At 43.8% G+C, this 18,399-nt stretch overlaps 1 protein-coding gene and 1 pseudogene across 3 annotated transcripts in view; both read right to left on the bottom strand.

Moving 5' to 3' along the window:
• RBMS3 (RNA binding motif single stranded interacting protein 3) overlaps positions 1–18,399 on the bottom strand; it is a 1,113,194-nt gene that overhangs the window by 531,235 nt on the left and 563,560 nt on the right. The gene's annotated exons all lie outside the window — the stretch shown is intronic.
• On the bottom strand, positions 16,125–17,053 carry LOC141264116 (poly(A) polymerase type 3-like; annotated as a pseudogene).

The raw sequence follows: 18,399 nt of genomic DNA, 5'->3' as shown, positions 1-18,399 counted from the left end.
AGCTAAGTAGAGGCCAAAAAATACATAGTTTGAGTACTTCATGCATGAACCGGCACATGGACATGAAGCATAAGTTGCAGTGGGAAGCTCAGTGTGCTACAATGCGGTCTAGCCGGCCGGGCCAACCACCGTCTGCCATATCTTGTGCATCCGCGGCCTCTTCATCCTCTGTGACTGGGGGGACAGCAGTCACACCTGTTTTGGGGTGCAGACCTGCCACCTCTTTACCCGCAACAGCCAGCGTGATTGGCAGGTCATCATTTTCTTTGGAGGTGGTAACACCAGCTGGTCTTGAGCGCTGTCCGACATCGATAGCACCACCTTTGGATCAAGGCAACCTAACATGTCCGCCTGCATCTTCCTCACAGACCGGCAGTTTGCCGGGGACACCCTTATCAACCCCGTCTAAGCACAACAGCCAGCCCTCGGTCCCTCAGATGTGGACAAGTAAAAGACCATTTCCTCCTAGCCATGAGAAAGCTAAGAGGTTGAATTTCACCATCTGCAAGCTCTTGGCTACAGAAATGCTGCCTTTCCGCCTGGTGGACACAGAGGATTTTCGAGACCTTATGTCCGTCGCAGTGCCCCAGTACCAGATGCCCAGTCGGCACTACTTCTCAAAGAAAGGTGTGCCTGCGCTCCACCAGCATGTCGCACACAACATCACCGCTTCTTTGAGAAACTCTGTGTGTGACAGGGTGCATTTCACCACAGACACTTGGACGAGTAGGCATGGACAGGGGCGTTACATGTCGCTGACTGGGCACTGGGTAACTATGGTGACAGCAGGACAAGGGGCTGCTGTCCAAGTCTTGCCGTCCCCACGAGTTGTGCGTCAATCCTCTTTATGTCATTTTTCCTCCACTGCTTCTGCCTCCTCAACCTCCTCTCGGTCTTCCACCTGCACCCAAAGCCTGTCTGGTCATGCCACAAGCTTTCTAACTGCGCAGAAGGGATCCTGCACACCTCCTTACTATGCTGGCAGTAGGGCTCAACGTCATCAGGCGGTTTTTACATTGAAATGTCTGGGAAATGTGAGTCACACAGCTGAGGAGTTGTGGTCAGCTCTGGAGAACCAATTTCATGAATGGTTGTCTCCACTGGACCTGAAACCAGGGAAGGCCGTGTGCGACAATGCTGCAAACCTGGGTGCGGCCCTTCGCCGGGGCAATGTCACACACGTGCCTTGTATGGCTCACGTGTTGAACCTGGTTGTCCAGCAATTTTTAGCCCACTATCCCAGACTAGATGGCCTTCTGCAGAGGGCACGGTCGCTGTGTGCTCACTTCCGCCGTTCGCATCCCGCAGCTCAGCGACTTACATCTCTACAGAAGTCGTTGGGCCTGCCACTTCACCGGCTAAAATGCGATGTGCCTACCCGGTGGAATTCAACTCTGCACATGTTGCAGCGACTGTGGCAGCACCGACAAGCCCTGGTGCAATACGTTCTGACGTATAGCCTGGGCCAACGAGATTCAGAGGTGGGGCAAATCACGCTGGAGGAGTGGTCTCAGATCAGGGACCTATGCACCCTTCTGCACAGTTTTGAAATGGCGACGAAGATGTTTAGTGCTGACGATGCCATTATCAGCATGACTATTCCGGTGATTTACATGCTGGAGCACATGTTAAACAGAATTCGGAGTCAGGTGGTGGCACAAGAGGAGGTGGAGGAAGTAGAGGAGGAGGAGTTGTATGCGGAAGGGCTAACATCTGCAAGGTCCAGACGGTCGGCAGCACCAAGGCGGCAGGCATGTGAGGGTGGGGGAGATGATTTTACCAGGGCACATGGTAGCAGCCAAACTAGTGAGGAAGGTGCAGGAGCCCAGGAAGAAGTGGAGGACGAACTGATGGAAGACTCATCAGATGAGGGAGACCTTGATCACATTTCTGTTGTGCGAGGTTGGGGGGAGAGGACAGAGGAAGGAAGCATGATTGCTACCTCGCCACCAACACAACAGGGACTTGGTGCTCCTGGATGCGCAACACACATGAGTGCCTTCTTGCTGCACTACCTGCAACATGACCCTCGAATTGTGAGAATTAGAAATAATCCTGACTACTGGGTTGCCACACTGTTAGATCCCCGGTACAAAAGTAAATTTGCAGAAATTATTCCTGCCATAGAAAGGGATGCACGCATGCAGGAGTATCAGCAGAGACTGTTGCAGAATCTTACATGTGCTTTTCCACAAAAAACCAGTGGTGCACGTAGTGAATCTCACAGTTCCAACTTGCCAACCGTGGGACCGTCAAGTGTTCAGCACTCAAACCGTAACAGAACCACAGTATCTGCTGGTAACATCAATTTTGCAGAATCATTTCACCACTTTTTTAGCCCATCCTTTGCAAGGCCACAGGAGACAAGAAGTCTGACACATAGTCAACGCCTAGAGACGATGGTACAGGAGTATCTCCAAGTAAACATTGAAGCCACGACTGTGTCACTGGACCCTTGCTCTTTTTGGGCTTCCAATCTGGATAAATGGCCGGAGCTAGCCACTTACGCCTTGGAGATCTTGTCATGCCCCGAAGCCAGCGTTCTGTCTGAACGTGTGTTCAGCGCTGCTGGTGGTGTGCTGACAGATAAGCGCACGCGGCTCTCCACTGATAATGTAGACAGACTCACGTTCATAAAGATGAACAAATCATGGATCCGAAATGACTTTTCTACCCCTGTGTCATCCTGGGGAGAGTAAAAGCTTGATGATTGGTTAAAATCACCCTACCAACCGTTTTAAGCTTTCAAATTACTAATCATGTTTATCTGTATCTTGACTGGAAAATAATTTGGGCTTTGTAGCAGTGTGCAGCACTGATCCTATTAGGCCATCTATAATAAGCTTCACCAGATTTAAAATTAAAAATAATTTTTAGCTGCATCTAGCCCGGAAAATAATTTTGGGGCTCCGAGATGCGCAAGACACATAAGTGCCTTCTTGCTGCACTACCTGCAGCATGACCCTCATATTGTCAGAATTCGAAGTAATCATGACTACTGGGTTGCCACACTCTTATATCCCCCAAACTTTTCGATCAACCTTTTCATTTTAATAAAGACCAAAAAAATGGTCATTTTTGAAATTATAAGCATTAGCAGGTTGTTAGAAACTGAAATCAAACAGTTTTCAACTCAAAACTTTATTCTAGGTGATGTTACATTTTCACATAGGACCCCTTGTTCGAAAGGAGCTTCTGAACTCTCTCGTCCATTGAATTTGTCAGGTTTTGGATGGTTTCTGCTTCAATTGTTTTGCATGAGGACAGAATACCCTCCCAGAGCTGTTGCTTAGATGTGAACTGCCTCCCGCCATCATAGACACTCCTTTTAATGATGCTCCAAAGGTTCTGAATGGGGTAGAGGTCAGGGGAGCATGGGGGTCACACCATAAGTTTGTCCCCTTTTATGTCCATATCAGCCAGAGATGCAGATGTTTTATGTGCAGCATGAGATGGTGCATTATCATGCAGAAAAATGATCTTGCTGTGAAATACACGGTTCTTCTTCTTGAACCATGGCAGGAAGTGCTGTTTGAGAAAATCCACATACATTATGGAGTTCATCTTTAGCGCCTTCAGGGATCCTAAAGGGGCCGACAATCTCTCTCCCCATGATTCCAGCCCAAAACATTACTCCACCTCCTCCTTGTTGGCGCTGTAGCCGTGTTTGCGTGGGGTGTCCATCAACCAGCCATCCTCCACTCCATTCATCTGGACCATCGAGCGCTGCACGGCACTCATCCGTGAACAAAACAGTTTTGAAATCAGTCTTCATGTAATGTTTGGCCCACTGGAGCCGTTTCTGCTTGTGTGAAGTGGATAGAGGAGGTCGACAGGATGGCATATGCACAGCTGCAAACCTCTGAAGGACCCTGCATCTTGTTGTTCGGGGGACGTTGGAGGCACAAGCAGCTTCAAAAACTTGTCTGCTGCTATGACAAGGCTTTTTTGCCGCTGCTGTTTCAACCTGACGTAATTGCCTGTAGGAAAGAGTCCTCAATTTGCCCTTATCAGCACGCACACGTGTGTACTGTGAATCAGCTACATACTTCTTGATTGCCAAGACACTTCATCCTGATCATCGCACAATGTTGATTGTAGTCATGCCTTGACCTAAACACTCCACAATTTGTTGCTTCTCAGCAGCCGACACATCCTTTTTCTTTCCCATTTTGGCAGAAAATGTAGGCTGCTTAATAATGTGAGAGAGCCTTTTTAAGTAGTCTTGCCTTTCATTGGACACACCTGCCAAACTAATTAGCACAGGTGTCTGCAATTGCTTACAGTGATATAAAGAGCCCTGACACACATCACCATCAATGAGTTTAACTGACAAACAAACAAATTCTTCCCTTATCACTCCTAAACACTTTTTGCATAATAATTTGGAACGCGGTGTACATGTGCTTTTCCACAAAACACCAGTGGTTCACGTAGTGAATCTTACAGTTCTAACTTGCCAACCGTGGTCTGTATGGAATTGTTCAATAAAGGGCCCAAAATTAAGATAACATAGATGGGAGAGGTCTCTATGAATAGGAATTCCTAAGTATTTGATACCCTGTGAGGGCCAGGCAAAGGGAAAGTTGGACTGGATGGAATCCTATATGGATTTGGGGAGGGAGACATCGAGGGCCTCAGACTTCGCTGCATTGATTTTAAAATTTTACCATGTAACAAAGTGATCTATTTCAGCCATAACAGCAGGGATGGATATATGTGATTGAGTGATATATACTAGGACATCATCAGCAAATAGAGAGCACTTGTACTCGGTGCCTCCCACCTCAATCCACCTAATATTGCGGTTATGGCGAATTGATGAGAGCAGGTGCTCCGTCACTAGGATGTATAAGAGAGGGGACAGAGGACATCCCTGCCTTGTCCCATTGGTGATTGTGAAAGGTGATGAAAATGTTCTGACGCACCCCCTGGGCCTTGGGACACCCGGAGCCGGACCCTTTTTGGTGGATGCTGGTGGTTGTAGTCTTCGTGGCGGCGATCCGGTTCCGTGGCTCAGGGCGGTCAAACCAGTGGCGGAACTATTTATGTGGTTTTGATGTTTAAATGTCCGACTACGCCACCCGTGGATTGCGGTCAGAGTGAACCGCCGCTACAGGGCAGACCGCTAAGGCTGGTGTTGTGGGTGCAGCAGAGCGTAGCATAACTCCCCACGGGAGGAGTATAGCCTCAGGGCAGTGTATGCGGAGGATGGGGGTGATGGTGCAGGGCAGCAGCAGTAACGACACGGAGTCAGTGATGCAGTTCAGGGCCTTTACTCACAGTTCTTATTATCCAGACCACGTCTGCAGGTAACGGCTGCCCACGTCGTACTGTGCTCACCAGGTGAGGGGCTCAGACAACTCCCAGATAACTTTGGAGAGCTTCACAGGACCCCCTTTGTGTGTCCTTTGTCTGGCCTTTCTTACCAACACTTCTGTCCGGCTGCCTCGGGCCTCCTCTTGGTAAACTTGGCGCCAGTTTCCCTGACCCTATGTGGTGCCTTCCTAGCGGGTGGAGCAAGGGGCTGCGCCACATAAAATGTCAGAGCCTCCGGTTTCTAGCTGAGGGTCGTTTCCTGCCTCCACTAGTTCGGGGACCGGTCTCCCCCTTTGGCCTGACCCCTCCACGCAGGTGGATTCGGGCGTGCGGTGGCGACTCGCCCGTCCGCACCCCTGGGATCCCTTCATTCCTCGTTCCTGGAGCCTTCTCCGCTCCTCTTCCTTCCTTCTCCCTCTTGCAGGCCTGGGCCTCTGTTACTAGGCCCGCCTCCGGAGCAGAGCTCATGCAGAGCCCCTGCTCCCTGCCACTTCTGCTCAGACTTCTCTGCACTGAACTAAGATGGTGCCCACCTTTTATACTCCCTTCTCAATGCACCCAGGAACTGCTTCCTCCCTGCTCCTGCACTGCAGGGTTCCCCTTCCTCAGTGTTCCCTCCCCCCACTCCAGCCAGGGACAGGGACTGTCGTGCCCATCTCAGGGGCATATTGGTCGCCCTGCCCCACGGCAATGTGGTGTAATGCATGCAGGTGTCGGGTCCTGATCCACACTCCATCCTTATCTGAGAGTGAGATATCACACCTCTGGGTGAGGTGCAATACGTCTGTAGCAACCGAGCCCTCGGTGCTACAGTTCCATTTATCTTCAGCCTAGGTGACGTATTGTGATACAGGGCCGTGATTTTGGCTATAAAAGGGTCCCCTAGACCCCTACCCCAAGCTTTTTAAGAGAATCATATATGGCGTGCCAGGAGACTCTATGGAATGCTTTCTCAGCATCCAACGAGAGTATCTACTTACAAATTTTTAACTGCATCTAGCCCAGGAAATACTTTGTGCCTAGTAGCAGTGTCTGCTAGTCAGCGGATTATCCCGGCTGTTAAGCAAGCTACACCACCTGTAGTTTGGACACTTAATTTTTTCAAATGAAATGCTTCGGGACCACGGGATACTTAGTGAAGAGCATCAGGAGGCACCCCAAGGCATAGGGGCTGGGACTGGCACTAGGATGCCTTGCGGTGGACAGCCGAGCTCGATCCTTATAAAATCTTTTTAACTGCAGCAGCTTTAGTGGACGCTACTGGAGCTGGAATTACGCGGCTGCTGGCATGAGACTTGCCCTCCAATAGATCCTTGTAAATGGATTTAAAGTGTATTCATTCAAATTAGAGGGACAATTTAAATTAAAAAGCTTAGAGCTGCCTCCACCACAGGGGGGCTCTCTCGACCCACCAGCGGACAGGCACCAGTATTGGGAGAGGGGGGCTGGCCGTCAGGGTTCACCGCGGCTCTGGCACAAACCCGGCGACACGGAGGTGGCACGGGCAGGAGCGGACTGGCCGTCTCGGCTTCTCACTTTTTGGATTTTAGAAGGGCATGACATGCCTATATCTGTGTCTCCCCCTCCTTTTACTCCTCCACCTCTTTTCTTTTCGCATGACTATATGTACTTGTCACTTTTCCATGTGTTAGTTGTGTCTTCTGAGCAGTTTGTCAGCTTTTGGACACCTTTGAATGTGTTTTCTATGTGTTTCTATGTGTTTTTGTTTGCCTGCCATTGGTTTTAACGGTGTTCGAAGGTGTTCGACGAACAGTTCGACGAACAGTTCGGCGAACACACGGGTGTTCGACGAACCGAACCGAACTCGAACACTACGGGGGTGGCTCAACACTAGTTGTGACCTATTCACAAAATCCAAGACCATGAGACATAAGGGTATACACAAACCATAATCATGACTTGGAAAATGAAATCTATCAGTAATTAGAAAGCAATCCTTCCACTTAGTGAAAAATAATATCAGCTGGTTCAACTGATGGCCTAAAAAGAGGTGTTTTATTACCAAGGTGCCTCAGAAAAAATATCTCATGATGGGTAAAACCAGTGAGCTGTCTTAAAACCTTCACAAGCTTATTGCAGCAAAACATACTGATGGCATTGGTTACAGAAGAATTTCTAAACTACTAAAGGTTCCAGTGAGCACTGTTGGGGCCATAATCTGAAAGTGGAAAGAACATCATATCACTATAAACCAGCACTGACCAGGTGCTCCCCACAAGATTTCAGATAAAGGAGTGAAAATAATTATCAGAAGAGTCGTCCAAGAGCCAGAGACCACCTGTGGTGAGCTACAGAAAGAACTGGAGTCACCAGGTACAATTGTTTCAAAGAAAACTATAAGTAATACCCTCAACCTTCATGGCCTGTATGCAGGCTCATTATGTAAAACTCCACTGCTGAACAAAAAGCATGTTCAAATGCGTTTAAAGTTTGCTCAACAACATTTAGAAAAGCCTGTGAAATACTGTGAGAATATAGTCTGGTCATATGAGACCAAAATTGAACACTTTGGATGCCATAATACACACTATGTTTGGAGGCCTAAAGGCACTGCATATCACCGCAAAAACACCATGCCAAGAGTGAAGTTTGGAGGTGGTAACATCATGGTGTGGGGCTGTTTTTCAGCATACAGCACTGACAAGCTTCATACAATTGAAGGACGGATGAATGGACAAATGTACCAAGACATTCTTGATAATAATCTGCTGCCATCTTTCAGGATGATGAAGATGAAACAAGGAAGGACATTTCAGCAAGATAATGATCAAAAACACACAGCCATGGAAACTCTCAATTGGTTTCAGAGAAATAAAAAAAAGTGCTAGAATGGCCCAGCCAATCACCTAACTTGAATCCAATCGAAAACTTATGAAAGGAGCTAAAGCTCAGAGTTCATAGAAGGAGCCCATGGAACCTTCAGGATTTGAATATTGTTTGTGTGGAAGAATGGGCCAAAATCACGCCTGAGCAATGCATGCGTTTCTACCTACAGGAGGTTTCTTGAAGCTGTCATGACCAACTAAGGCTTTTGTACGAATTGTTAATTACATTTCAGTAAGCGTGTTCAATACTTATTCCTTTTCTCATTTCTCATTATTATAAGTAACTTAATTTATGGACATGTATAGTTTGATTTCTTAGCTTGTGTGAATTGGATGGGTTGTTACTAGTGTTGAGCATTCCGATACTGAAATATCGGGTATCGACCGATATTCGCTGTATCGGAGTTCCGATACTGAGTTCCGATACTGAGATCCGATACTTTTACAATATCGAATACCGGAATCGGAAGTTCACATAATGTCTGTGCTCTGCAGTGTCTCTGAAGGATGACAAGCAGGATGGCAGCGCTCAGCTGCGATCCAGCCTGTCATCAGAATGCCATCCCAGCGTGGGAGAATTCTCCTGCTCAAGCGCTGACATTACGTTATCTCCCTTGCATTACAATTAAATGGAATAGCAGGAATTAATATTTTTTTAAGACGTTAATGCCACAGCCATGGTGGTTGTGGCATTACAGTGGTTGCCCAAATCGATGGGAACAGTGCTCACAGTGAAACATGAAAAGCCGGCAATTCATCAGCGGCATATACCGGTACCCGACAATTTAGAATAGAAAGAATAGAGCTTCACACATAGATTAGAGAGATAGAAACATGTCAGTCACATATATAAGAAGTACAGTGACAGTGTTGGTTACTGTATTTGTCATTTAGTGTTAAAGGATTTATTTAAAAAAATAATAGTGTTTTCATGCACCGTCTCTTTAAAAAAGCCGGCCGGCAATTCAGCAGCGGTACCTGACAATTTAGAACAGAAAGATAGAGCATCACACATAGATTAGATAGATAGAAACATGTCAGTCACATATATAATAAGTACAGTGACAGTATTGGTTACTGTACTTGTTATTTAGTGTTAAAATAAAGGATTTATTAAAAAAAAAATTGGCGTGGGGTTCCCCGTAATTTTAGTCTCTAGCGGAGGTTAAGCTAACAGCTGGGGCAGATGTTTGAAGCCTGGGAAGGGGGAAATACCCACGGAGCTTCCCAGGCTACTAATATCAGCCCCCAGCTGAATACCTAGCTTTTACTAGCTATTAAAATGGGGGACCCCCAAAAAAATGAAAATGACGTGGGGTCCCCCCTATTTCAATAGCTAGCAAAGGCTAGGCAGACAGCTGGGGGCTGATATTAATAGCCCAGGAAGGGTGCCATGAATATTGGCCCCCTCCCAGGCTAGAAACACCAGCCGTCAGCCGCCCCAGAAATGGCGCATCTATAGGATGCGCCAATTCTGGCACTTAGCCTCGCTCTTCCCACTGCCCTGTAGCGGTGGCAGTGGTGTAATAGGGCTGGGGTTGATGTCAGCTTATAATGCCAGCTGACATTAAGCCCAGGTTAGTAATGGAGAGGCGTCTATAAGACACCCCCATTACTAACCCCATATTCAAAGTTAAAAAAAACACAAACACCCAGAATAAAGTCCTTTAATTGAAATAAACACACAATTCTTTATTGTTCTAAATTAAACCATACTTACCATCACGCCCATTCCAGCTGAAACCAACGATCTCCTGCAATAAAAGTAAAATAATAAAGCAACATCATCCTTACCTTTCCATGGTTCCCAGGACGGCTCCAGCTCTGCTACATTCACATGACAGGCTGGATGGCAGCAGAAAGCTGCCATCCAGCCTGTCATCCCGCAGACACTGAGAAGCGCAGGCATGCTTGCGCTCCTCAGTGTCAGGCTGTGATGGCATCCAGATGAGCCGACAATGAACTCAGCTCTCCTCATGCACGTCACTGACAGCGTGGGAGAATTCTCCTGCGCATGCGGTGAGTGTGAGAGACTCGGCTCATCTGGATGCCGTCACAGCCTGACACTGAGGAGCACAAGGCTGGATGCCGTCACAGCCAGACACTGAGGAGCGCAAGCATGCCTGCGCTTCTCAGTGTCTGCCGGATGACAGGCTGGATGGCAGCTTTCTGCTGCGGTCCAGCCTGTCATCTCGATGTAGCAGAGCTGGAGCTGTCCTGGGAACCATCGAAAGGTAAGGATGATGTTGCTTTATTATTTTTCTTTTATTGCAGGAGATCGTTGGCTTCAGCTGGAATGGGCGTGATGGTAAGTATGGTTTAATTTAGAACAATAAAGAATTGTGTGTTTATTTCAATTAAAGGACTTTATTCTGGGTGTTTGTGTTTTTTTTAACTTTGACTATGGGGTTAGTAATGGGAGTGTCTTATAGACGGCTTAATTACTAACCTGGGCTTGATGTCAGCTGGCATTATAAGCTGACATCAACCCCAGCCCTATTACACCACTGCCACCGCTACAGGGCAGTGGGAAAAGCGAGGCTAAGTGCCAGAATTGGCGCATCCTATGGATGCGCCATTTCTGGGGCGGCTGACGGCTGGTGTTTCTAGCCTGGGAGGGGGCCAATATTCATGGCACCCTTCCTGGGCTATTAATATCAGCCCCCAGCTGTCTGCCTAGCCTTTGCTAGCTATTAAAATAGGGGGGACCCCACGTCATTTTTTTTGGGGTCCCCCATTTTAATAGCTAGTAAAGGCTAGGTATTCAGCTGGGGGCTGATATTAGTAGCCTGGGAAGCTCCGTGGGTATTACCCCCTTCCCAGGCTTCAAACATCTGCCCCAGCCGTCTGCTTAACCTCCGCTAGAGACTAAAATTACGGGGAACCTCACGTCAATTTTTTTTTTAATAAATCCTTTATTTTAACACTAAATGACAAGTACAGTAACCAACACTGTCACTGTACTTCTTATATATGTGACTGACATGTTTCTATCTATCTAATCTATGTGTGATGCTCTATCTTTCTGTTCTAAATTGTCGGGTACCGCTGCTGAATTGCCGGCCGGCTTTTTTAAAGAGACGGTGCATGAAAACACTATTATTTTTTTAAATCCTTTACACTAAATGACAAGTACAGTAAGCAACACTGTCACTGTACTTCTTATATATGTGACTGACATGTTTCTATCTATCTAATCTATGTGTGAAGCTCTATTCTTTCTGTTCTAAATTGTCGGGTACCGGTATATGCCGCTGATGAATTGCCGGCTTTTCATGTTTCACTGTGAGCACTGTTCCCATCGATTTGGGCAACCACCTCCCCCAATACATTCTACATTATTGTTAGTTGTTTTCCTTCATGTAGAATTAACCTACAAGGAAAGAAAGGGCTTATTTTCATTCCGATATTTGTGTCCCATTGACTTGCATTGGTTTCCGGTATCGGAATCGGCGATATCCGATACTTTTTGGGTATCGGCCCGATCCAATCCGATCCGATATTTCCTGATATCGGAAGGTATCGCTCAACACTAGTTGTTACCAACATCTGGTGAGAATCTCATCTCAATAGCACCTTTAGAAATATATTTACTTAGACAATTGGTGACAAGTTCAATACTTATTTCGCCCAATATATTGATATATATACAGTATATATATATATATATATATATACATATATATATATATATATATATACACACACACACACATGATCAAAATTGTTGGTACCCCTTGTTTAATGAAAGAAAAACCCACAGTGGTCACAGAAATAACTTGAATCTGACAAAAGTAATAATAAATTAAAAATCTATGAAAATGAACAAATGAAAGTCATACATTCCTTTTCAACCCTGCTTCCACAGAAATTTTTAAAAAATTAAGCTCATGAAATAGGCCTTGGCAGAAATGAAGGTACCCCTGAAAATAATGTGACAAAAGAGACATGTTAAATCAAGTTGTGTCCACTAATTAGCATCACAGGTGTCTACAATCTTGTAATCAGTCAGTGGGCCTGTATATAGGGTGTAAGGCAGCACTAGTCATCATAATGGGGGATACTCGCTGCACCGAGTAAATTAGGCACACGTGCAATGTCCTTCCGGTATTTTCTCAATACAGCAGTTTATTATCTTATCATAAACCGCATATCACACAGTCCTTCTTAGTATATCACCGGCATGTTTACACACTTCACATCCGGGAGTCTCTCAAGTAGCAGACAGGCCCAATTGGCCCAAGTTACAGCCTTCAGCAAGGTAACACTATAGCAATGTCTATATAAGTGTCCATATAACACAGGGTATTACCTTTGCCGGGTTTAGTTGCTGCAGTCCATTTAATCCGCCACCACTGTGGCTTTGCGGCTTCCCAGGTAGGGGTCTCCAGCCGTCGTTCCCTCAAAGGCCACTGACATCCACACAGGATCCAGGCTCTGCCTTTCAGGACTCTTCCTCAAGCCTCTGCCTTCCAAGGCCACTAGCATCCACACAGGATCCAGTCTTTGCCTTTCAGGCTGCCAGGCTTCACTCGGCCTCACTAGGCCTCTCACAAACGGTGTCCCACACACACGGAGCACAGGCCTCACGCCTCACAATGAACACACCTGTCTCCCATCAAGCAGGGTTTATATATGCATCCCGTGCACACGCACACACATACTGACAGGACCTTGCAGATGTCACAGTCATGTGATCAGACAGATATTCTGTGCGTGCAGGACCTGTGCTATGTCACAGTCATGTGACCAGTCACCTGAGGGGGAAGGTATATGGTCAGGAAAAACACAACCTGGACCATTACCGTAATGCCAGCAAGTCGCTGCATTACAAGGGCTACAGATACTCACTGTGCTGTTTGATGACATGGTGTGTACCACACTTAACATGGACCAGAGGAAGCAAAGGAAAGAGTTGTCTCAGGAGATTAGAAAGAAAAGTATAGACAAGCATGTTAAAGGTAAAGGTTATAAGACCATCTCCAAGCAGCTTGATGTTCCTGTGACTACAGTTGCACATATTATTCATAAATTTAAGATCCATGGGACTGTAGCCAACCTCCCTGGATGTGGCCGCAGGAGGAAAATTGATGACAAATCAAAGAGACGGGTAATACGAATGGTAATAAAAGAGCCCAGGAAAACTTCTAAAGAGATTAAAGGTGAACTTCAAGCTCAAGGAACATCAGTGTCAGAACCCACCATACGTCGTTGTTTGATTCAAAGTGGATTTCATGGGAGACGACCAAGGAGAACACCATTGTTGAAAAAAAATCATAAAAAAGCCAGACTAGAATTTACCAAACTACATGTTGATAAGCCACAAAGCTTCTGGGAGAATGTCCTATGAACAGATGAGATAAAAATGGAAGTTTTTGGCAAGGCACATCAGCTCTATGTTCACATATGGAAAAATGAAGCATATCAAGAAAAGAACACTGTCCCTACTGTGAAACATGGAGGAGGCTCTGTTATGTTCTGGGCCCGCTTTGCTGCATCTGGCACAGGGTGTCTTGAATCTGTGCAGGGTACAATGAAATCTCAAGACTATCAAGGGATTCTAGAGAGAAATGTGCTGCCCAGTGTCAGAAAGCTTGGTCTCAGTCGCAGGTCATGGGTCTTTCAACAGGATAATGACCAAAAACACACGGCTAAAAACACCCAAGATTGGCTAAGAGGAAAACATTGGACTGGAAAACATGCTGTCTGGAAAAGGCAACCTTCAAACATGAGACAACTGGAGCAGTTTGCTCATGAGGAGTGGGCCAAAATACCTGTTGAGAGGTGCAGAAGTCTCATTGACAGTTGCATGAGTCGTTTGATTGCAGTGATTGCCTCAAAAGATTGTTCAACAAAATATTAAGTTAAGAGTACCATAATTTCTGCCCAGGCCTATTTCATGAGTTTAATTTTTTTTTTATTCTGTGGAAGCAGGGTTGAAAAGCAATGTCTGACTTTCATTTGTTCATTTTCATAGATTTTTAATTTATTATTACTTTTGTCAGATTCAAGTTATTTCTGTAACCATTGTGGGTTTTTCTTTCCTTAAACGAGGGGTACCAACAATTTTGACCATGTGTATATATATATATATATATATATATATATATATATATATATGTATATATGTAAATAAATATATCCTATGTAAACAAAGAGCGGCCCAAATCATTTCATAGTCAGCCAGGGAGGTCAGTCAAAGACCAACAACAACCAGCCAAACACACAACAATTGCCTACTCAAAAAGGTATGAAAAGAAAGAGAAAATATGAGTATCATGGAATAAAAATTACATTTTTATTAAATGATCTTAAAATACATGGTTCAATAAATACAATACATATAATTAACATGGTGTGCAATAGATCCTAACACCATGACACGAAAGCATGAGATGGTAGTGAGAATGTCAAATTCAAAAATACATATGTCCTTAAACTCACCAAATCGCTAAGCTCCAAAGCAGACGCAGAGTGTCACAGATGGGTATGCGGATGTGACAGCACGCCTCTGTGACACCCTGCGTCTGCTGTGGAGCTTAGCGATTTGGTGAGTTTAAGAACATATGTATTTTTGAATTTGACATTCTCTTTGGTTCACATGGGAACCTTGAATGTCATATGTCTATGATGATACCATTTATGTGATTACCTATCTCCCTCACTACCATCTCATGCTTTTTGGAATATAATATTGGGCTCTTTTTGCACCGCACGGTGTCATGGTGTTTCGATCTATTGCACACCATGTTAATTATATGTATTGTATTTATTGGATTTATTGAATCATGAATTTTAAGATCATTTATTAAAAATTAAATTTTTATGTCATGATACTCATATTTTCTCCTTCTTTTCATATATATATGCATCCTATGTATTTGTGTTTACCTTCCATGGAAAAGTGTAATCCCTAATTGCCTGCATGTTTTACCTTGTGATTTACAGCTGTTTTTACAGTATATTGTATGGACAATTAAATATGTTATCACTAATGTTATTATTTATTTTTAGAGTGCCATTGATTCCATTGTGAAAAGTGATTATATGCAAAATACAAATTACAAAGAACAAAATGGCAGTGACAGACTGGCACAGAGGGGAGAGGACCCTCACATTGTGATCTCTACATTTGACACTCTCTTCCTATGTTATGCCTTGTACTAACTCCAGGATAAGAAATGATTGGTGAGCTCTACAGGCTTTTTCTGATCTCCTATCTGTATGCCCTTAGATTTCATTCTTTGGTGACATTCGGCCTACATAGCGGGCGTTCTTATGTCCTAATTATATGCTACAGACAGCAGCATGAGTTCAAACATTAGACATCAAATTTCATGTATATGCTGACTATATGCAATATTTATTTTGACAATCTAGTATTTTTTCTGAAATTATTAGATACATTTTATCTATACGATTTGGATATATTCTTATTATGTATTATAACTAATTTTTAACTCATTTTTTTGGAATAAATTGGTATTTTATGTATTTATTAAGATGTTAATTAAATGAAGATCCCACCTTCATGTTGCACCACCCCCACCCCTACTTTTTGTTTTTCTTGACATTTTTGTGCAAATATACTAAGGATGTACACACTTCTGTAGATGTCTAGTTTTTATTTGTTTTTAGTCTGATATAGGGGAGAAAATCCCTGAAACTTTTAAGACACTGTATAAATAAAATAGCATCTTTTACCTTGTCTTTGAACCGATACTACATTCTGCTGGAGTGACAGCACCAAGTATCGCATCTTTTATCTGCTATATATGTATCTATTATTGTTTGGTGAACAGTCCGGAACTGCTTTGGAGAAAGGAAAACACATCAGGAGATGCCAGTCTTCAGCAGTCGCTACTTTTTCCTTTACCCATTAATGGGGTGACTGTGAGATACATGTCTAACAACAATTTAACGGTGAGCAGCCCTTTGTTGGGTACTCTGCGTTGTATACTAATTTGTCAAAACATATCGCAAGTGGCGCTGTCCTCTTTCTGTTTTTTTTTTAAATATAGATACAGTATAAAGTATTGTATGTAACTTTTTTGATCTGTTATACACTGTTGTGTAAAGGATAAACGTATGGACAATTGTGGATGCTATTGCATTTGGATACAACTGGCATGTTTTTGCCACTAACATAGCCCAGTAGACCCCACCAAGAAATCCTAGGATGTTGGAATAAATGTTATGGCGCTTGGCCCACAGTTTGATTGCTCTCAAAGTTAACCTGAAGTTATCAATGTTCGGTACTAGATGGAGGATTTCATTGGTTACTCTGCAACCATTAAGGTATAGACCTTATGTCTAAATTCTTCAGCAGGCTATAATCTCGTCCTCAGGAATTGTCTGAAGAGCAAGTCTGGCAAATAAAATATCAATCTCTATCCCATCAAAGCAAAGCTTGATCACAGGTACAAAAGCTTCTTCCACAGCACAAAGGTCCTTAACTTCATCTTGCAGCTTCAACTTGTCATAAAAGGAATAAAAAAATTTGCTTCTGTCGACATGTCTGGGTGCCACACACAAGGCATCAATATCAGCATCTTTTGTATGGACGCCCAATTTGTGTGACTCAAAAGTAAATATCTTGCCTCCGACATGCTCAGTTATAGACTGCAGTAAATTCTTGATTTCACTGATCTCACAAATCCATTCCTTAACCAAATTGTTTAGTTTCCCCAAAATTAAAATTCTCCTCTGCAATTCGTCCTCTTCTTCAAACACACCAAAATATTTCAATGTTTCTATGAGTTTCTGGTTAGGGTGCAATCAGTTTCCTTCGGAGCCGCTAAACTGATTGGGGAGGTGATGCCATAGTTCTTCTGCGCTTGCTGCTGTGTTCCCTGGTTTGTCAGTGCAAAAGACATGGTGACCTCACTCCTCCCGCCACCGTCCACCGACTATGGGCATGAGGAAGCTGGAATCCACCACACCAAACCCGGCTTCGGAGTGTAAAGGATGTAGCACGAACTGAATATCAATAAGTACTGAAATCCAGCTTTTATCCAGTCAATATTATTTATCAAAGTATTAATCTATTATTATGCTGTTGTAAGATGCCAAATCCCTGAATCTATGAATTCAGCACATATCAATTTCCTACAAATTATGGTTTTATTGAGGTAGTGGAAACATTTCTCATTTTGTTTACAAAAAAGTTGTGCTCCATTGCAGCACAGCTAAGCATACAGGTCTAGTTGAACGATGCCTATTCTTCTATTTCTTACCTGAACCAAACATATAAAATAATATCTGAGAAAGCATGATTTTACTTTCTGGACATATCATAGCATCATTTAATCATCTGAATGTATTGAAGTAATACAAACAAACAAATGAATCAGCAGTGAATGCTTTAATATCTAAAGGTTCATCAAGTATAAAGAATTCATATAATCACACTGAAGGACTCAACTGTAAGTGAGTGAATAAAAACCTTAACGTGATTTTTTTGTGTCAGGAAAGTGGGAAAGGATGCATTAAATCCACAGAGCTCAGAATTAATCCTCTGGTAAAAATACAAAGCAGATCTTTCCTTTTATGGCCTTAACCTCGATGCTTCATCAAAGGTAGTGCACTACAAGAAAGCAAGAATTGATTAATTTGATACTTTGAATTATCTATTTGCTCTGTGTCCCTATAAGAAGATTTGGGTTTATGATTCTCTGTAGTAGAGAGAGTCACAGTAGATTCCGAGGTAACTTAATTTTATGACCTACAGTATCTAGATATGAGCGGATCAATCGGCAGAGGATCAATTTGATTCGAATTTCCTGAAATTTGCAGTTTTACTCAAATTTGAATATTTTAAGATTCAATTTTGTGGCTTTCAGAGAAAAAAGGATGGAAACCTTTTTCCACATTGCTGAAGCATCAGAGATCAGGTTAATGTAATTTTGAACTACCACATGGGCCTCCTAATAATGCCTTGCAGATATGACTTCTTTCAGATTATTATATCTTGTACAGTGGTGGTCAATACCTGGGCCATCACAGACCAGTGGTTCCCAGTGGAGCACAGTTTGTACGGCAGAGTCATTTTCCATCTCCAGAGTTACTGGGTAAACCTCTCTCTCCTGTAGTGTACACTCTTTTGATCAGTAGGGTCTTCTTTTTCTCTCATGTAGAGTAGAGTGTAAGCTCCTTAGATCAGCAGGGTTCTCTCTCCTCTCTCTTATGGTCATGGTCGGTATTTTCTGAGCAATTAGTAGTGTTCTAGTATTTA

This window comes from Phyllobates terribilis, unplaced genomic scaffold (assembly GCF_046119375.1).
Source record: "Phyllobates terribilis strain yellow unplaced genomic scaffold, ASM4611937v1 Scaffold_4__5_contigs__length_816908805, whole genome shotgun sequence".
Taxonomy (NCBI): domain Eukaryota; kingdom Metazoa; phylum Chordata; class Amphibia; order Anura; family Dendrobatidae; genus Phyllobates; species Phyllobates terribilis.
This window is presented reverse-complemented; position numbering and strand designations above follow the sequence as displayed.